The sequence below is a fragment of the Euprymna scolopes genome, chromosome 39 (assembly GCF_053919585.1).
Source record: "Euprymna scolopes isolate OS-2025 chromosome 39, ASM5391958v1, whole genome shotgun sequence".
In the NCBI taxonomy this organism is placed as follows: Eukaryota; Metazoa; Mollusca; class Cephalopoda; order Sepiida; family Sepiolidae; genus Euprymna; species Euprymna scolopes.
Window position 1 is genome coordinate 57,732,961 of NC_136520.1, and position 19,969 is coordinate 57,752,929.

Sequence of the window (19,969 nt, forward strand, 5' to 3'; positions counted from 1 at the left end):
GGAAAAGTAATCGTAAGTCTTCTTTTCTCATATTCCAAATTATTCGCTCATAAAACGTTTTCTGAAAGAAAAAAGTAAGAAATTATTAAAGAGCACATATAAATCAATAATCATGTTGATGTTTACCTGAAATATAATAAAAATCCTATGATAAAATCCAATTTCAAAACAGACTTCCTGAAATGGCCATTATTTTCCGGACAACCTAATACATTGTTAACCGGATATAAGAAGCTCGGATACAAGTGTACCCCGGATATAAGATAGCTGCAGGGACCGGAGAAAAATCCATTTATATCCGGGTTACACTGTATGATAAAAACAACCGAAAAGTGACGATTTGAGCTCAAGAAGAATCAACTCGTTGAATTCCCGTGTGTGCATCTCCCACCTAGGGCTAGGACAGCAACATATTCTTTTCATTGTTTTGACTCTCGAGTGTATATCCGTTGATATATGCTTTTATATAGAGTGATGTGGTTCTCGGTTGATTAACGGTGTCTGTGTCAGATATATACTCTAGAGTCAAAACAATGAAAAGAATATGCTGTTGTCATAGTCCTGCTAATAACTAACCATCCATAATTGTCACCGCGAATAAAGATATAGTGTTACATTGCTATAGCTCAGTGTATCGCAATTTTTTTAATCATGGTAGAAATACAGCAGTACTCTCGGTCAGTATCTCGAGATTTCAGATACATATAAAAGAAAAAGAGAGATTGTTAAAAAAAAAAACGCACTCGGAAACGCCACTATGTCAGATAAGACACTATCAGATGAAAGAATGACAAAGTCTATCCTCAACTTGTTTTTATTGACAACTTGTTTAGATACCAAAATTTAAAAGTCGGCAAAGGGTAAAAGTTCAAGAACGTTCTATCTGCTATATATATGTACTAGCGGGGGTACACGGCGTTGCCCGGGTGTTTGGAGGTGTGTGTGTGTGTGTGTGTGTGTGTGTGTGTGTGTGTGTTGGGGGTTAGATCAAAACAACCCTGTTTAAAAAAAAAAAACAAAAAAAACGTTGGCCGGGTGTTTGGAGGTGTAAAAGAAAAAAATGTTTTAGTAGAAAGGTAGGATTGAACCCCAAACCTTTGACGCGGAGGTGGAAAGGAAATGGAAAAAAACCCTGCGACCTAACCATCTCGACCACGGGAATAGATGAATTGATAAGTGTGTTAAGTTGACGTTTATAAAGCGAAATTAACAGGTGCAAGAACATTAAGTCGCGTGATATTTTACCTAGTTTTGCGCTGGAAGCCAGTTTCTGTTTTCCCCGCTACGCGGCGATCAAAAAATATCTCGAAAATAGCTTGTAAAAGTCGGGTAAATTAAAGATATCTGCGACCCAAGTTCCTTAGTCGTAGATATTATTATTTAGACAGCATATAAAAAGTTTTAAGAAGGAGAAAGTCAACCGAGAATCACGGCGAAAAAAGCCTTTTGTAGACATACACAAAAAGCGAACACACATACATACATATATACACACATTTTCGCTTTTATATATATACTAGCGGGGGTACTCGGCGTTGCCCGGGTGTTTTGGGGGGGGTTAATGAAAACCTAAGAATAAGCGAATTAAAAAAACTAACGTAAGGCAAACGAACGATAAAGAAAATGCGAAACAGAAAAACGAACGTTAAAAATAAAACACGTGAAAATGGCTTAAATAACCCTGCTTCGGGGGGTTCCCGGCGTTGCCCGGGTGTTTTTGGGAGTGTGTGGTCGGCGCGGGTGAGGGTGTTAACGAAAACCTAAGAATAATGAAGTAAAAAAATTTAAAAAATCTGAAAAACACGTGTAAATGGCTTTAATAACCCTGCTTCAATATTAAAATTTAAAAAATCGAAAAAAAAAAGACATCTCACACCACGAGTCGAACCCAAAACCTTTAGATAATGAGGCTGCGCTCTACTTAACTGAGCTAAGACCACGTCCACGAATTGTGTCGCTTTTTCAAATATTTAAAGGAAATCAGGTTATGACGTCGTATGACGCATGCGTAGAAGCGGAATCGCCATGAGAGGACGGTTTTTTCTGACCCCCCCCCGTAGAAAACTGCTCATTTTAGGGTGAAGGAATTAACGTTTTTGGCCAATTTTTCGATATTTGTCTGGCGAAGGTTGGAAGTTTAAAATGATACCGATCTGGCGAAAATCTGTGACCCGTGTTTTTCCACAGGTTTTTGCGAGACCCGTGTGTTTCCACGGGTTTTTGCGAGACATACAAACACACATACATACATACAAACAAACATTTTCGTTTTTATATATATAGATAGATTACAGTGTGTGTCGACGGTATAAGTATATATATATATATATATATATATATATATATATATATATATATATTATACATATATTATATATATATATATATATATATATATATACATACACGAGGGTTATTCCAAAAGTAAAGCTTCCTATTTTTCTTAACTCAAAATATTGAAGAGCTACGAAGACGGAGGTGATATTATTAAAACGAGCGCCCGAGAATGTATTTTTCTACATAGTCACCATCATTCTTAGTGCACTTTCGCCAGGAATTCAATGACGCATCTATGCTTCTGACGCACATCCATGACAGGGGTAATTTTCTTAGAGTCTCACACCGTAAATATCTGGAACAGATAAATGAAACTTACAAATCATGAATGCATAAGTTCAAGCATCATAACAATGCAATTTTCAGTTCTCTGATCTATTCGGGCGGAATAAAAAAATTGGAGGCGTTACTTTTGGAACATACCTCGTATTAGCGTGCTTGTTTTGTTTTGGGAAGAGTTTACGGTGTATGAAATGTGTACATGCCGTTTAGCAGTATGTATGTGCTGTTGCTGTGTTTAGTAGTTCACGCGTGTCTCTCGCTGCATCTGTAGAATAGAACGATAAAGTCTCAATCTGACATTTAAAAGAAATCTATTGAGCCGCCTCCGTTGATATGTAAATAAAAGAGGGACGAAAGAGGAGGGTGTTAGCGAAAAATACGTCTTTGAGTGTGGACGACGATAAAAGGTTAGAGTCCACATGGTGTTGAATAAATACTCGATTAGAAAGATAAGAGAAAAGAGTTAAAGCGTGGAAATTTTCACCCCAAGTAAGGTACTCTACCACTTGGATGTAAGAGGCTACTATTTAAGATCAAATCTACAGGGACACTATGTAGGGAGTTGAACAGCAAGGTGTCAGTTAACAGTAAACTTGAACTTCTGCATGTCAGTACTGTCAGAAAACAGGGACTCAGAACGGAATTCCAAAGTGTAGCAGTTCGAGAGAACAAATTAGTAAAGTAAAAGTTTTCCGGCATATAGGGATCTCTACGGTGTAAGGGTGGGACTTTGCTGCTTATCGAGTCAGTCAGGGGTATTTACGTCGAGGAAGTACAAGTGTTTCCAGTTCGTCAAAGCCCATTCCATTAAAATACTTGCAAAATAAGCACAGCGATGCAATATTTCGGCGATTGGACAGGGGTTGGAGTTTGGTTGATAGTGAGGGACCTATTATTACTTGGACGAACAAATAGGGGATTCTCTTTTTTTTTTTACCATGTTTAAGAGCGAGAGACCAAGGGCAGATGCATCAGTCCAAATGTGGCAACAATACTCCACGCACGAGCGAATAATTGCTTTGTAGAGATAAAGGTACTGTCAGGTATGAGTAGTTTTCTAGCATGGTAGATGGAGCCCAAGGTAAAGGAAGCAGCCATAGCAATATCCTCAATATATTTGCTCCAACTCATGTTGTCTATGAATGTTATATGACACTATTGGTGTCATGAATGCACACAGCGAGGTGCATATTGCGATGAGAGGGGGTGTTTCACCGGACAGGATAGAGGAAGAGAGAGCAGACGAGAGGGTGTTGATGTCTGATTGGGACAAAACAGAAATGTCTATGGGATTTTGTCAGAAAGAGAAAAAAACAAATAATAATTGTTTTTATCTCATTGTCGTCATATATCTGTTAACATGAAGGGTTGTTTTTAAAACCTCTGTTGAGAGGTATGAAGAGATCCAGAGATCCTTAGCTGATTAAGGCTGACAACTTAGAATGGGGGTCAAGGGTAAGGGTCGCCACCAAGCATTGTTCAACCTGGAATGACCAATCACTCCTAATTTGATAAGTAAAAACCTCAGTGCAAATGAGGGCTAAAATTTGGTAGAGATAAGTTCGAAGAGGAGGAGTAGAAATTAGGGGAACAGAGAGAGAGAGGTGTTGAGTGGACAAGACGAAGGGTAAGCTCTAAGAGGAAGAAAGAAAGGGTGTTTGTAATCACTCTCTGAAGGAGAGGTGGGGAAAAGGGGTTGGATTTAGAAAAAGGAAGTCTAAAAAGAGGAGAGTCGTAGCCAGCAAACTGAACGGCTGGGCTGGTTAAGCGCTCCCGATTTGGGAGCCCTCAGGGCCTGATTTTATAATGTTAGCTAGCCTGTGTTAATGGGAAATCTGTGACTTTACTGGTCTGGTCTTACATCGTTTCACTGCTATAGTCAGTCACCTCAATTTAGACAGTAGCTGTTATGAAGTAATGAAATTAATAAATAGTTTGTTATTGTTATAAACCGGAGTTCTGTTTGTTTGTGGTGAGGACTCTTCATTTTGCAGCAAGCCGCAAGGACCAGCGAAGTGATTGATGTACCCGGAGACTACCTACACAGGGTAGGAGACGATTCAATCGAGAGGCAAAGCGCCCCACCATAAAAACACAGTAGGTGAAGACGATCAACAGGCCAACTTGTGACGGGACAGTGTACGATCGAAAGAACACCTGTCATATCGGGTGGAATCTGACGAGGTTAAGGACACCCGGTGTGGTTGGTGCAGTATCGGTCTCGTTCTAGTTAGAACCTGGAGTTTGAATGAAGAGCTTTAAGATAGCGTATTATTAGTCGTGACAATGAGTGGTTGAGAGAGTATCTTGTAATTGTTAAAAGGAAGAAGCTTAGTTTTGATTGCATTGAATATTACCACCCATTTACGCCCCCATTCCCCCACAAAGCATGTTAGCGTACAAATATAGGTGTTCAAATCAAGGCCATATCTATTTAAGTATGCGTGTTATACTAAATCCACATGTGTCCCGCAGTAGCCAAGATGGATTTTTGATTCTTTTTCTCAAAGTCGAACTCAGAGTCAGAGGTTCAGATGGGTTTCTGTCATGCTCCAAGAGTGAAGTATTGAAAGGTGTCCTAATAACGTGACGAGTTGTTATCAGTACTGTTTTCTGGTCAAGAAAAGAGAAAGTGACCATATGTTAACTCTTATGTAATCTCTTGTTTCGGCCTTAGCTCGCCTGAGATACACAAAGAGTGAAATATAATATATTATTCTTGATAAGATAATGAGAAGAAACCCAGCACGGTACCGTACCGAAATTGGGAAGGAAGACGTCTCATAAAAAATATTAAATTCACAAGCGGTTCCCAGTCGCTTGTATATCCCCGCCAGGGGAGATGACTACGTTAGCTATTTGTTGTTCCTGTAGGGAGGTGTCTACGCCTTCCTACCTATAGCAACTGTATGTCCAAATTATAACCCATCTGGTACTCACGAGGCTCAACAATGCTCAGCCGGTGATCTAACGAGGACCAATACGTGATTATACCGTATAAAACCAAATATGCGTCATAGCAGAGTGATGGATTATTACAAATGAAATACAAAATAATAGCGTAATATTTATTTGTATATCTCTATATATATATGTATATTTGTATATATTGTATATCTATATATATATGTATATTTGTATATATTGTATATCTATATATATATGTATATTTGTATATATTGTATATATATATATATATATATATATATATATATATATATTTGTATATATTGTATATCTATATATATTTGTATATTTGTGTTACAGAAGTTCAGAACAACTTGGTGCCCTCAGTTTCGAATAAACAAGTGATCAAGAAATGATCAAAACGTGACCGCGTTTCGTTGACCCTCGTTCAGTCATTGTGAATTCTGTTTGGAAAACTGAGTTTGTAAGAAAGAAATTTAGAAAACGAAATTTAGAAAACGAAATTACAATTTTATATGCATATAAAAGTTATTTTCCATCAGTAGATTTTCATTATGCAAACACGTGTTTGTTAAAGAACGTTGAGTAGGTAGTCCCAACTCAAAATTTTCACAGCGTGTATAATATGCGTATGCGCGTATTTGGTAGCGTGGCATTCTGTATTATGTGTGCATTGGTTTACTTCGTTCTTATTAGTTTGTGAGTAAAAATTTGTTTCTGTTCGCCTGACTCTCGTTAATGTGTCAGAATATGTGTACGAGACAAAGAAAGCTTGCATGTAAGCCATTGAAGATTACTTTTTGACTTGTTTCCACCGACTAAAAGCACGTGGGCTTGTTAAGCGTAAGTTCATGTGTCTTTCGATGCAGGCTGTTGGTGAAATCTCTGTTTGTTTTGTCTGTTTGTTTCATAGGAGTTACTAAGGTCGCGTTGGCTTATTACTTTCACATGGACTTGTTACTTTTGGGAGTTTGTAAACGATTTTCATCGGTTGAAAATTCTTTGGGTTAACACGTTCTTGTTAAAACTTGCTTGCAAGTAAAAACAAAGAGGAAAGCGGATCCAAACGGAGCGGAGAAAGAAAGATGGTAGCAATTAGAACCTTTTGGTTTTCGGCGTTCGTCGGAATCATGTCGCGATTCAATTTCCATAGTCTTGTTTCTATTTAATGATTTTGCACTCGCTAATCCCGACTGTTTAGAAGGGTACACGGGTACCTATGGAAGATTGAAGTGCACAGTTAGTAGAAAAGATGATCTCGTTTTGTTGACGCATCTTTGTCTTCTTAAAAAAAAAAAACAAAAAAAAACGGGGGGCAATTTTAAAACGGCATAGTTGAGCCATGTATTTTTTTTTTCGGGTTTCAATTGTATTATTGTATTGCATAACAATGCAACCAGAAAGAAAGAGAGAGGAGGAGATGGTTTGGAAGGTAAGAATAAAATAAACATTCTCGATATTCATAAGATACGTCCATTCATTCTGCCCATGACAGACTTACAAACAGTTTCCAATATATATCAAGTGTGACAGACCAACAAACAAGCAAAGTTAAACATAGATATTCGCGGGATCACCTGAATGCCATTTCAAACTTAACCCATTACGTCCCATTGTCTTACTTTAATGATATATAGGACACCAAATAGTTTCTTATTAAAATCTATAAGATAATATATATATTACTGCTTACTGCGTAATTACTAAGGAACACAATCTCACGGGGTTGCTTCCCAGCTGACTATAACATGGCTGTTTTAAAGTGTAATCTAAACAAGTTCTCGTGGAGCGGCCCTCTTAAATAACACTGTGCAACATTAAAAAAAAGTGTGCAGGACATTTGTGGCCGTTTTTATATGCGCAATGGCATGGAAACTCTATTTCTGGCCTCCTTTTTTGTCGAATTAGATAGTTATTTTTTGTTTTTTATTTTTGTTGTTGTTTTTTTTTTTTGCACAATTGTCATTTTCGAGAATTTTTCAGAAAATCTTAGTGATGTGAGTGATGCTCATAGCCAGAGATTTCATTATGATATTTGAGTGATGGAGAAACGTTTTTAAAGAAAACTGGAATCATGGCATGTTGGAAGATTAAGGGGGGGGGTACCCAACAAAATAAGGTTTAAGATAATAAATGTTTAAACTGACAATTCTGTGTTTTTCATTCCATAACCAATAATAATGAAATATGATTTGTAGAAAACGATAGCAAATCTAGAGAAATAACGGTCAGATTTAGTATCAGGATATTTTTCTTGCTCCGAAACTGGCCTTGAGTGGCATATATTGTTTGTTTTTTGTTTTTTCTTTTTTTTTTTAACCTGAAATTTGTTGCACAGTGTAATAAAACACTATCTAAGTTCCACCATTACTGATTATCGCCGTGTTGTCTCGCCCCGACCACCTTTATCCTTGAGTGGCCCTTGGGTCTTGATAAACAGTGACCCCCCCCACACACACACACACCTCTAGTCAAAACAAAGAAAAAACAAACAGATTCTATTAACCTTGGCAGACCGTCGTACAGCGCCTCGTATAGAGACGCGGAGACATATTCTTTTTTTTTAAGGGGAGATAACTGAGTCTTGTTACTCTAATTTCAGCTCATCTCTTACGATGTTTCAAGACAATGAAGCGAACGCGAAACAATGGAAGGAATTTGTAGTGAAAAGACATTTATTTTCTTCTTTTTTAAAACTTTTCGGCATTTTCTTTGTTACTTTGATGTTAGGACTGTTCGCTGTTTTCTCGGGAGGATAAGGGAAGCCGTGCATCGTGAATTGTTGTTGGCATTTTTTCTTTTTCGGACAGGAGAAACGCACGCCTGTAGAGTGCGAAAATAAAACATGTCACTTGCGTAAAAGAAAGTCTCTTCTTCTTCTTCTTCTTCTTCTTATTCTTCTTATTCTTCTTCTTCTTCTTTATAATTTATCTATTTTGGAAGACAAAACTATTTTATTGTTCCATGCCTGGAATGTGCCGTATTACGGTGGAAGATTTGAAATGTGAAAAAGCTTTTTCACTCCAAAGAAAGAAAAAACCGACCACACAGAGATAACACACACACACACACACACACACACACACACACACACACACACACACACACACACACACACACACATATATATATATATATATATATATATATATATATATATATATATATATATATAATTAATAAGGGCGAAAATAACCAAATATATTTAGACATGTTTAACAAATTTCTATATTATATTTATCCTGTTTTGTCTGTCTATTTGCTCCACTTTTTCTTGGAAACTACTGCGCCGATCTCGCTGAAATTTTGTATAGACATTCGCTATAAGATGCAACGATTGGTATCCATTCGATAAACAGTTAGAGATTAATAGCGATTCGTCACGACAAACCCACATTTACTTTAGAAATTTTCTCGGAAGGCACGAGGTCTATCTGACTGAAATTTTGTATGAACATTTGCTATTATAAGGTGTAGCGAATTAAGCATTATGGTATCTGTTCAATGCATACTTCGGGATAAATAGGAATTATTCACCACAATACCACATACACTCAAGGTGCTAATATGGCTGAAATTTTGTATGGACCTTTGTTATGATAATGTGCAGCGAACTAAGTACTATTTCACTTCATAGCGAAAAAAAGGTAAATTTGATATTATTTACGTGTTCTTGATTAAACAATTAAAAAAATCAACCGATTTTTCTTTATTTTATTGTTTTGTAATTGAAATCCTCAAGAACAAATACTTTTCAATTCTATTTCTTGACGAATTTATGGAAAATTTTTCTTATACTGATATAGTACATCTCGTGTGTTACATGTCTCATTTGGATCTTTTCAATGTTTTTTTCTTTTTTTCTTTTTTTCTTTTTTTTTTTTAGAAAATCGAAGATCACCGCTTGTAATAATAGTTATGCTGTATTTGACATAAGTCCAAATTCTCGTAACCAGTGTTATCTGTAATATAAGTTCGAGTTCTCGTCGCCAGTTTTATAACATTGAATGGCAAGAAACTAACTCCTTCTCAAAAAGAGAAAGGCAAAGCCTGGAATGCGGACCTTGTAGCTCTCCCCATGACTACCACCTTATCCCAATAGATAAAAGGTAATTAGTGGTGCTGATTTTTGGCCGCCGTATTTTTAAACGCACATTTCGATCGTAAATATTAAAATTTCCGCGCGAAGAATCAATTCCTCCTTCAAGACTCGGAATGCGAACGTTTTAAAAATATCAGATCAGACTTTGGTCAGCCATTGTTGCGTTCATTCCACCTGCAAATCCCCGCAGGCATTCCTCAGGTATTTAGAGAATAATTGTGGCTTTTCGATTCCTAAAGAAAGGCAAATCGACACAAATAATTAACTTTCATTTCCAATAACTTCTTTCCAGGAACTGTAGACTTGTAGAACATTCTTCCTGTTGATTGTTTTCCTCCTGCTTAAAGTGTAGGGTTTTTTTTTCAAGACTAAGGCCAATAGGTATCTCCTACCTTTGCAATAATTATCCTTTGTTATTGTTACCTCCTTACATTAAGTGGTTTCACGCCTTGTCTGGAATGATCCATATATTCTCGATCGTCAACAATCTTTAAGAAACAGAAAGATTTCTCCTAGACGGGATATTGTTTCCTTTCTACAACAGAAAGATGTGGCACAAAGTCGGAAGGAGGAGAGATTCAAACCAGATTCCTAAAGATTGGGCACTGTGGCAACAAAGTATTGCTTCGGGCCATCCTACATCATAGGCGCCTCTATATATGGTGTCCAGAAGAGTTTATATGAAGCCGCCAGAATAATACAGTACCAACGCCACATATAGAAAAAAACGAGTTATGCATACCACCATGTTCCCCAAATACTCCTAGACATGGAGCGCGGATGAGTCAAACCCCAATGTTTATGAACACACCTCTACTGAAAAAAAGGCAACTTGGTTGATGTGGAGTGTCTGCTTACCTTCGTAGCCCCTCCTTGCACTCGCCTTTTATCTCTGTGATGTTCTAGATGAAAAAAAAAAGTTCTTCGCCAAGACATGGAAGAAACCCGACCTCATGGCAACTGCGGTTGTCAGTGAAGAATCTGACGACGATGATGATCCGGATGATCTCAACACATTCATGGATTATGATGACACCAACATCAACGCAGAATGACTAAGAAGCAATGTAAGTGCAGTAAAACTTGTTTTGTTTCTTTAACTTTATTAAACTTTATTAAATTTATCACTATGTTTGCATGCAATAATAAAACATTTCATTGTCATTGTTTTCACAATAATCATCATTTTGAATTTAAGGCCGTGTTTAATTTCAGAAGAGTTTCTGTTGGGTATCTAATCTGTTTAAGACCTGGAGATGAAAATGAATTGTCAATGTGTAGCTGATCTGTAAAAAAGTCTTGGAGATGAAAAAGAGCATCTGAGCTCCATTCTCTGGTCCCCCCTCGCCAATCTTTTTCAAAAAACACCCGACTAGCTGAAACCACCGTTAATAATTTTCCCCACTCCTTATCTGTGCCTAAATCAAAACGCAGATTCCATAAACAAAGCTTCTTTCTTAGAACTGCACGCCTGTGGAACTCTGTTCCGCTTGCCTGTTTCCCTCCCGACTTCAACCTGGATGTCTTCAAGTCCAACACAAACAAATTCCTGATGAACCGCCCCCCCCCTAAGTAATGACACTTTATCAATTCTCCAATACTATTACTACACTATCCCATTGATTACTGTACACACATTAACCCTTATCCCCGAGTGGCCATTGGGCCTTGATAAGTGGTGAACTCCATGTAAAAAAATCGATAGGTAGCTGATCTATATAAGTAATCGATAGGTAACTGATCTATATAAGTCTTGAACGTTAAAAGTTTTCAGATTAAAAGCAAAGATCTTTCTCTTAAAATTTCACGGAAAAATTATGTGCGGGAATTCTGAAAGATTCAATATTTTTTATTCCGTTTTCTGATTGGTTGCTAGCAGAACGTGGCTCTATTTAATTGGTCAGTTTCTATCGCTAGTGTCTATAAGTAAAACCTTCCAATTTTATTTAATCATGCATTTATTTTATATACAAAATATTGCAACTCGCCACAACTCTCATTATTGTAAAAATAGACATGACATGATATGATAGTTATGGTATTACACTTCATTTTTAAAACAAGCCTCAAACGAATATCTCTATTAGTTTAGATACACGAGTTAAAAAGTGGCGAAACTTTGAACCCGTTTTCTGGTGCTTTTTAAAAAGTGATGTTTGGTACCGTATAATTCTAGGGAACCACACTTAGTCAATTATTTATGTAAAAGGACATTTTTAAAGTTCGTTTTAGTACTTGATGTTAATGATATATTGGTAAAGAATAGATAATAATTTGTAATCATCATGATCATCATCATTCTAATTTAAATATGTGACGTATTTATATATTAATTTTGCAGAAGTCAAGAAAGATAACTCATGAGATGATTACTTCCTTTTAATGCATAAGAATATTCGGTGCAAGTACACTATAATAGCGAAATTCAGAAAACGTAAAAATCGATTTAAAAAAAAAAACAATGATATCTACTGACTTTTTTTGTGTCAAGTTTAACTAAATGCAACAATCTCTACTTATTGACATATCGGAAGTACTTAAATATTACCGCATTATAAAAAAGACACGCACACACAAGTTTACGATCGTTATCGTAAAAAGACGCCATGTTTCATTGGGAACACGTGACACAATAAAAAGTAACTCAGTTATACTAAAAACAAGGCAAGTAACTCATATTTATAATACAATTTATTTATTTTTTGATTGACAATAGTTGCACGCTATTTACCTCCCCTTTCAAATTGTCCGACGTTTTCTTTGCCAAACATTTTATTTTCGCTAATATTCGTCAAAAAAAAGAAAGAGATTCCTTCAATAACTTTTTTCTACTTCATCAATTTTCGTAATTTTTTTAATATATTCATGACTGTAGCATGACGATTAAGTAGCGACCATTGGCTTGCCTTGAAATTCTCTCGAGTTGGAAGCCATGTTTAATTTCAGAATAGTTTCCGATGGGTAGTTATTCTACACTCATGAGCAAAAAAAAAAAAAAAAAAAAAAAATGGGCCAAGAGTGAAAGAAGGAAGAAATCGATTTTTCAATATTTTTCCATGAATTTTTGTTAATTTAAACTGAAAATTTCTATTTTGCAGATCATTATTATTATAGCATATAATAATAAGTGGAAAAATTAATCCTAAAAATGGTAAGACCACATCTTGGCAAGGATATAAAAAACCGAATTGCAGGATTAAGGCAGCCCCAAATGACTCACAAGCAGATTTTTGATATTTTAAGAATAGAAAATGTGAAAACATCTTTTTCTGCAGTGAAGCGAATTGGTCAAAGGTTTGAAGTCGAACGCTTGGTAAAATGGAAATCTGGATCTGATCGCCGTAGAGTATCCACTATAAAGGACAACCACAGGCTTAAATTAACTGCTTTGAAGGATCGAAAGAAAACTTATGTTGACCATAGCAAAGAATTCAAAACAGGGTCTGGGAATTCTCTTTCTAGATATATTATATCTAGACAAATGAAAGAAATGAGATTTTCCTCTAAAATTTGTGCAAAGAAGCCATTTTTATCTAAGAAGAACATCAATGATAGAAAGATATTTTTCTCAGGTTATGGCAAGAAAGATACAGACTGGTTCAAGAATGTTTTCTGGTTATATGAATCAAGATTTTGACTTGTTAGTAATGCTCCCGATGCTCCTGAACGGTGCATTCGAAGAACTAGAGAAAGATTTTCGCCAAGTCGTATAAAAATGACAGTTAAACACGGGAATGGAGGAACGCAGGTATGGAGAACTTTTACTGCAGCAGGAGTTGGGGAACTTATTAGATGTGGAAAGTCAATCAATGCAAAGGAATGCATTCGAATATTAGAAACAGAACTGTTACTAAGTATTCAGAAGCTGGGAATACCCCAGAACATTATTTTTCAACATGATAATGCCCCTGCACACACTGCTAAAGTCATAGAAAAATGGTTTTCTGATAACTCAATTGCATTGATATTTTGGCCGGGTCAAAGACCCGATTTAAACCCAATCGAGAATATTTGGTTCATAATATCTCGTGCATTGGCCAGAAGAACTTTTTCGAACAATGACAAACTGTGGGAAGCTGTGCAAAGCAAATGGAATAGCATCTCCTCTTCACATTGATCCACTTTGGTTGAGAGCATGACTGAAAGGATTGATCTTTTAAAGAAATCAAAAGGGAATGCGATTCCATTCTAGGCGTTTATTAAAGTAAATCTTGTTCTGTGTTATTAGTCTCGTTTAAGTTTCCTTGTTCAATTGTTCTTTGTTCAATATAGCTTTTAGTGCAATAAAATGTATAAAATTTGTTTGGCCCATTTTTTTTTCCTTTTATTCACGAATGCATACAAGTCCTGGAGATGACAAGTTTTCAGTAGAAAGGTTCCGCACTTTATAATTTTGTCGCCAACGAGCAAAAGATCCTTCTTGTGCTGACATGAAAAAAAATATGCAAGGTTGCTAAAAAAAAAAAGGTTTAATTTTTATGGAGCAATTCTGGTTTCTGATTGGTTGATAACAGAATGTGAATTAATTTGATTCGTCAGTTTCTAGCAACAGCGTTTATAAATAGAATCTTCCATCTGTGAGGGACCATACCCTCATTATTCGTGATGGGGATGGGTCTCCTAGCGGCTTCGGCTGCAGGGAGACTGAGTAAAGTACTCGTCAAGGATCCTTTCTTGACACTCAGCTCGACAGAACCAGCCCTGTACCTGTCGGACTGAAGTACACCGTTTGGGTATCACCTAGGAGGTCCACCCTCCCAGGCCTTGCCACCCGGCTTTCCGGTGGGGCAATGCCGACGGGGGTGCCCAGGCAATTTTTGTTGAGGCAAGAGTGCCCCTCCTTTAGGGGAGCTTGCCTATTCTCCACTTTCCGACCTTGTGTCACACTTTGGTGCGGTAGACAGCAGACAAATATCTACCCCATTACGAGTCAAAAATATTGTAAAAAAATCAAGATGAAAATTATCGAATTTCGCTATTTTATATTCTCTCGGTAAAGTAAACAACTCCCACTAAAAGTTTAACCATCATCATAATCATCATCATCATCATCATCATCATCATCATCATCATCATCATCATCATCATCGGGTTAACGTCCATTTTACATGTGGACATGAGTTGGACGACTTTTAGAAATTTACGTCTAAACTAACCTATCTCTGACCAGGTCTGTATTTATACATGTTTTTCTCAACTCTGTTCTTATCATTTTCTTCTCGTGTTTCTGTGACCTTTCTCGATTAACAAAATTCTGCTTCATGAACTGTTCTACATGTGCTAGCCAAAAAAATTCCCATCTATTCTTTCAATGTGCCCATACTATCAGAGTTTCCTAATCTGCACACATCATCTTATACTGTCAAAAAATTCAATCTTCCTATGACGTCATCATGTCTAATTCTGTCTTTAAGACTCACATTACACATCCACCGTATCATTCTCCCATTATTTCTCTATTTTGCAATATTTTTACATAATGAGGGTAGATATTTACTTGCTGCCTACCTCAGTAAGATGTGACACAAGGTCGAAAAGTGGAGATGTCAAGTCAGCGCCCTTAAAAGAACGCATACTCTGGCCTAGTAAAAGTTGCCTGGCAATTCCCAACGGCATTCGATGGAGTGCTTCAGGCAACAAGCAATAAACTTGCCCCATCCGAAAATCAGGTGATAAGACCTAGATAGGTGAAACTCCTAAGTAATACCAAGGCGGCGTACCTCAATCCGATAGGTACTAGGCCAGTTCCTGGCCCCACACCTGTCGAGCTGATTGTCAAACAGATTCTTAACTAGTACTTTCTGCCCAAGTCTCCAAGCAGCCGAAGCAGCAAGGAGACGTATCTTCATTTTTTTTTCTTTGAAGATTGTAATGTTGGTTGTGGAGTAGCCACACCAGCTGCCAACAATACCCTGCTTTTTATTGAAACCAACCGTATTCTCGCTGTTCCCTTAAGTGCAATTGTTTGGATTTCTTTTGCACTTGGGTCACCAGAAACATTAGTTAGGTAGGACTTCAAGTTCTTCTTCATAAGTCCTGTGGCACCTATAATAACTGGTATGATTGATATCTCTTTTCATATTATACATGAGACCTTGATATTTAGTCTGTTTCTTCCTTTCAACTCTGTTCAGGCCTCCATCATTAGGGACACTCACTTCAACCAAGCTGGCCACTCTCTTTGATTTATTCCATATAATTATATCAGGTTTGACAGCAGCATGTTCAAGGTAGGTGGGCGTAGGGATTGCATGATTGCTACATACGGTGTATAAAACATTTCCAACTGTTCTTTCAAGTTGATGTGTCCATGACTTATTGCTACACTGGATGTTTAATTTTTTTACAGATGATCCAGTGGGGGTACGGTACTTATATACTCTATCATATCTCGCTGTGTAGTAGCCGTTCCCCAAAAGAACCTTGCAACTTTGATACCAGATAACTCACACTTTCCAATTCTATATGACAGAACCTGCATCAATATAAATAAGGGTATGATTAAAAAAAATTGCAAGGTTCTACTTATAGATACTGGCGATAGGAAATGACCAAGCAATTGGAGCAACATTCTGCTAGCAACCAATCAGAAACCGGAATTGCTCTATAAAAATATTGCATCTTTCAGAATTCCCGCACATAATTTTTTGTGTCCACTCGAGAAAGATGTTTACTCTTTGCCTGCAAAATTTTAAGGTCCAAGACTTATACAGATCAGCTGCCTACCAAAAACTCTTTTTCATCTCCGCATGACGCATGTCCTCAAGCCTTCTGTTTTAGAACAAGTATTTGCAGAAATAAACTGAAACAAAGTACCATAAAATACATGTGTGCCAATAAACTAGTGGAAGGAAGTAATTAAAAAAATAGGCTAGTTGGAGTCAAGTATCAGTACGTCAGATAGATTGATATTTGGATCTGGTAAAGTAACTTTGTATGTTGAATATATAATTATTAATATATTACTCTTTGTTCCTACTTCGGTTTTCTATTTTCATCTCTTTCTTTGTTTATTTTGGCAATTTCTTGGCTCGTCCTGAGTCGACGATTAATTCATATTGATCGTAACTTCAAATGATGACGTGTGATTAAATCCAGGTATGACGTGTGGAGGGTATGTGTGTGTGTGCACGGTGTATGTGTGTGCGTGTGTGTGCGTGTGTGTGTGTGTGTGTGTGTGTGTGTGTGTGTGTGTGTGTGTGTGTGTGTTCGAGTTAACTAAACACCCGTCTGAACATGTCCATAAAAAATATTTTCATATTAGTATAGTCAAAAGTTAGATTGGGGAAATATATCCACTCTCAGTTCGTAAACTCATCGAAGTTAAGCAATGTTTTCGCCTATCCAGTATCAGATGGGTGACCATTTGGGGATAACAGGCGCTTTATGTTATTATTGCGCATGATTCATTCAGTTTTTGATTACGTTAACATCTATAAAAAAGATGTATAGGTGGATAGAATATTAAATATATGTGCATATATTTGATATTCTATCGACCTTGCCAGATTTTCGTCTTCAATCAACTGCCATATATATTCAGGATCACAGTTGGCGTCATGTGCAATTTGCTGGATATATCCGGATCTAGGTCGTCCTATGCGCATGCGTCCGTGCCGTGGAGTCCACAACAATACATTTGTCACCAACTCTTGCTTTCTCCTCTGGCAGAGACGACAAATCGTAGACGCTGCTCCCTAATGGTAGTAGATATGGCAGGTAGGTTACCATAAAGTTGCTGCTTTGTGAGATTATCTTGCCAAGATATATTTAAGACTGTTCGTAGCATACGGGCGTACGCAATATTTGAAAATATATTCGTTGTGTTTGCATTGCGTAAATGGTGCCTTTATTAAATTTCAGAACAAAAAAAAAACGTTAGCATTCACAGCGCACTTTCTGAAATAGAACAAAGACATCCTTTTCACATTACAAACGCACCAAGCATATTTTAAAATATTAAAGTAATGTCAAATAATATATATATTTTGCTTGGTGCAAAATAATGTCGAATAATATATATATATATATATACACACACACACACACACACATACATATATATATATATATATATATATATATATATATTAGCTTGATGCAAAAATAATGTCGTTTATATATATATATGGTTGAACGTCAAAAAACGACATTATTTTTGCACCAACGTAATTTATATATATCTATGTCAAGAATGAGGCTTCATATAGAAACGTTATTTTAATTTGAATAATATAAAATACGCATCACGTGCGCTTTTGAACTCTCATTCTTGACGTTATTCTCGCGTTGCCTACGCACAGTTCAAACATTTCAAATTACAATCGCTTTCTCCAACTTTACAACATGGCAAGGAAGAATAAAAGGGAAAAAACGAAACAAAACAACACACTGAAGATGGAGTATACCTCTGAAATATATTTGTAATAAATTTCAAACAATAAAATATTTGTTTATTTTCCTTATATTATGTTGTGATTTGGCTTTCAAGCGCACTTGATGCGTATTTCATTATATATATATAAGTGAACGTGTCTGTCCGTCTGTTTGTGTGTCTGTGTACATTTCTCTACGCAATAACTCTGTCAATTTTAAGTCTACAGACTCGAAATTGTGCCCGGCGTTGCCCGGGTGTTTGTAGGTGTTTGTTGAGCAAAAAAAAAAAAGTGGTAGTAGGAAGGCAGGCTCGAACCTGTACCGTGAAGGAGGTAATGAACGTGAAAAAATGTGACGTCTCCGCAGTTACGACCACCACCAAACTGGAAGTGACGTAGATTTAAATTAAGGCTCGGCAATCGAAAAGAGGGGGTGACTTTCGAAAATATTGGCGAAAAAAGCAACCCCTCCCTGTAGAAAAGTGCTCAGTTGAGGGTGAAGAAATTAATGTTTTTAGCCAAATTTTCGGTATTTGTCGTCTGAAGGGTCGAGCTTCAAAACGACACTGATCTTGTGAAAATCCGTTGCCTCTGTCAACAGATATGCAAACATACATAGATTTATATATTTGTAGCTCATATTTTCGACCCAAACTGATTAAAAAGCTTGCCCTATCTCTGAATACCGTTTATGTAAAATTTCAAATGTTTAGACCAGAAATTGTATAAGTAATTTAGTAAAGACCGTAGAGGTCAAATGTTTTTAACTTTGATCCCTAATGTGACCTCTTAACATTTATTGTTTTGGGCTCAACTCAAGTTATTAAGTTAGATCCATGTCTAGGGAACCTGTATCTAAAATTTCAAGTGTTTAGACCCAAAATTGGCGGAGGAGTTTGGTAGAGTTCTCAAAGGTCAAATCGTTGAACTTTGACCCCTTAACAGCCAAATTTCTGGCCAAAAACCGATTACAAAGATTTCCTCAAATACTGTATATCGAATTTCGAGTCTGTAGACTAGAGAATTGTACACAGACAGACAGACAGACAGACACTTTCACTTTTATAGATATATAGATAGATACACACACACACACACACACACACACATATATATATATATATATATATATATATATATATATATATATATATATATATATATATATATATAGTTTCCAGAAAGTTTTAGCTGAGATAAGTCATTAGTACCGCCGCTTTCAAACCAGATAATTAAGGCCGTTTTATATACCCATATTAAGCTCTCTTCAGCTTATACTCATCTATTTTATAACCGGAAGTGGAAATATATATATATATATATCACGAGTTCACGTTTAACTCTCATTTTGTGAAAATGATTTTATTAACTTTAAAATTAAATTTTATTAAATTTAAAATCTAATTTCAATAAAAAAAAGATTTTTATAAATACTTTTAATATTAAAATCAAAATTAATTAAAAAAAAAATTTTCTCCAAATTTAAAACTTAAAATTTATTTCAATATCGATTAAAACTTTTAAATTCCATTTAATAATATCGAAATACATTTAAAAATTTCAACTCTTTCAAGGTTTAGGGGGGAATATTTATCTAACCTGAAGGATTTTCCTATTATATTAACCTCAATACTATTTTATTTTTTCCTTATGGTTTTAAAATTTGAATGGATTGTAAATTACATTTATAAAGTATGATTTTTAAAAATCTACATAATTCAATAATTTAAAATCTATAATAAAATAATTTAAAGTTACAATTAAAATCCAATTTTACAAACTAAAATCAATTTTAGAATTTAAAAGTTAAATAAAATATAAGTTTTTTTTGGAGGGGGGTAATAAAAATTCATGTTTTATCTTTTTCACTGCCCCAGTTTATAAGGAGTGCTTTCCTTCTGTGTGTACAATTTTTCAAAGATTTCTCCTCACATTTAAACATCTT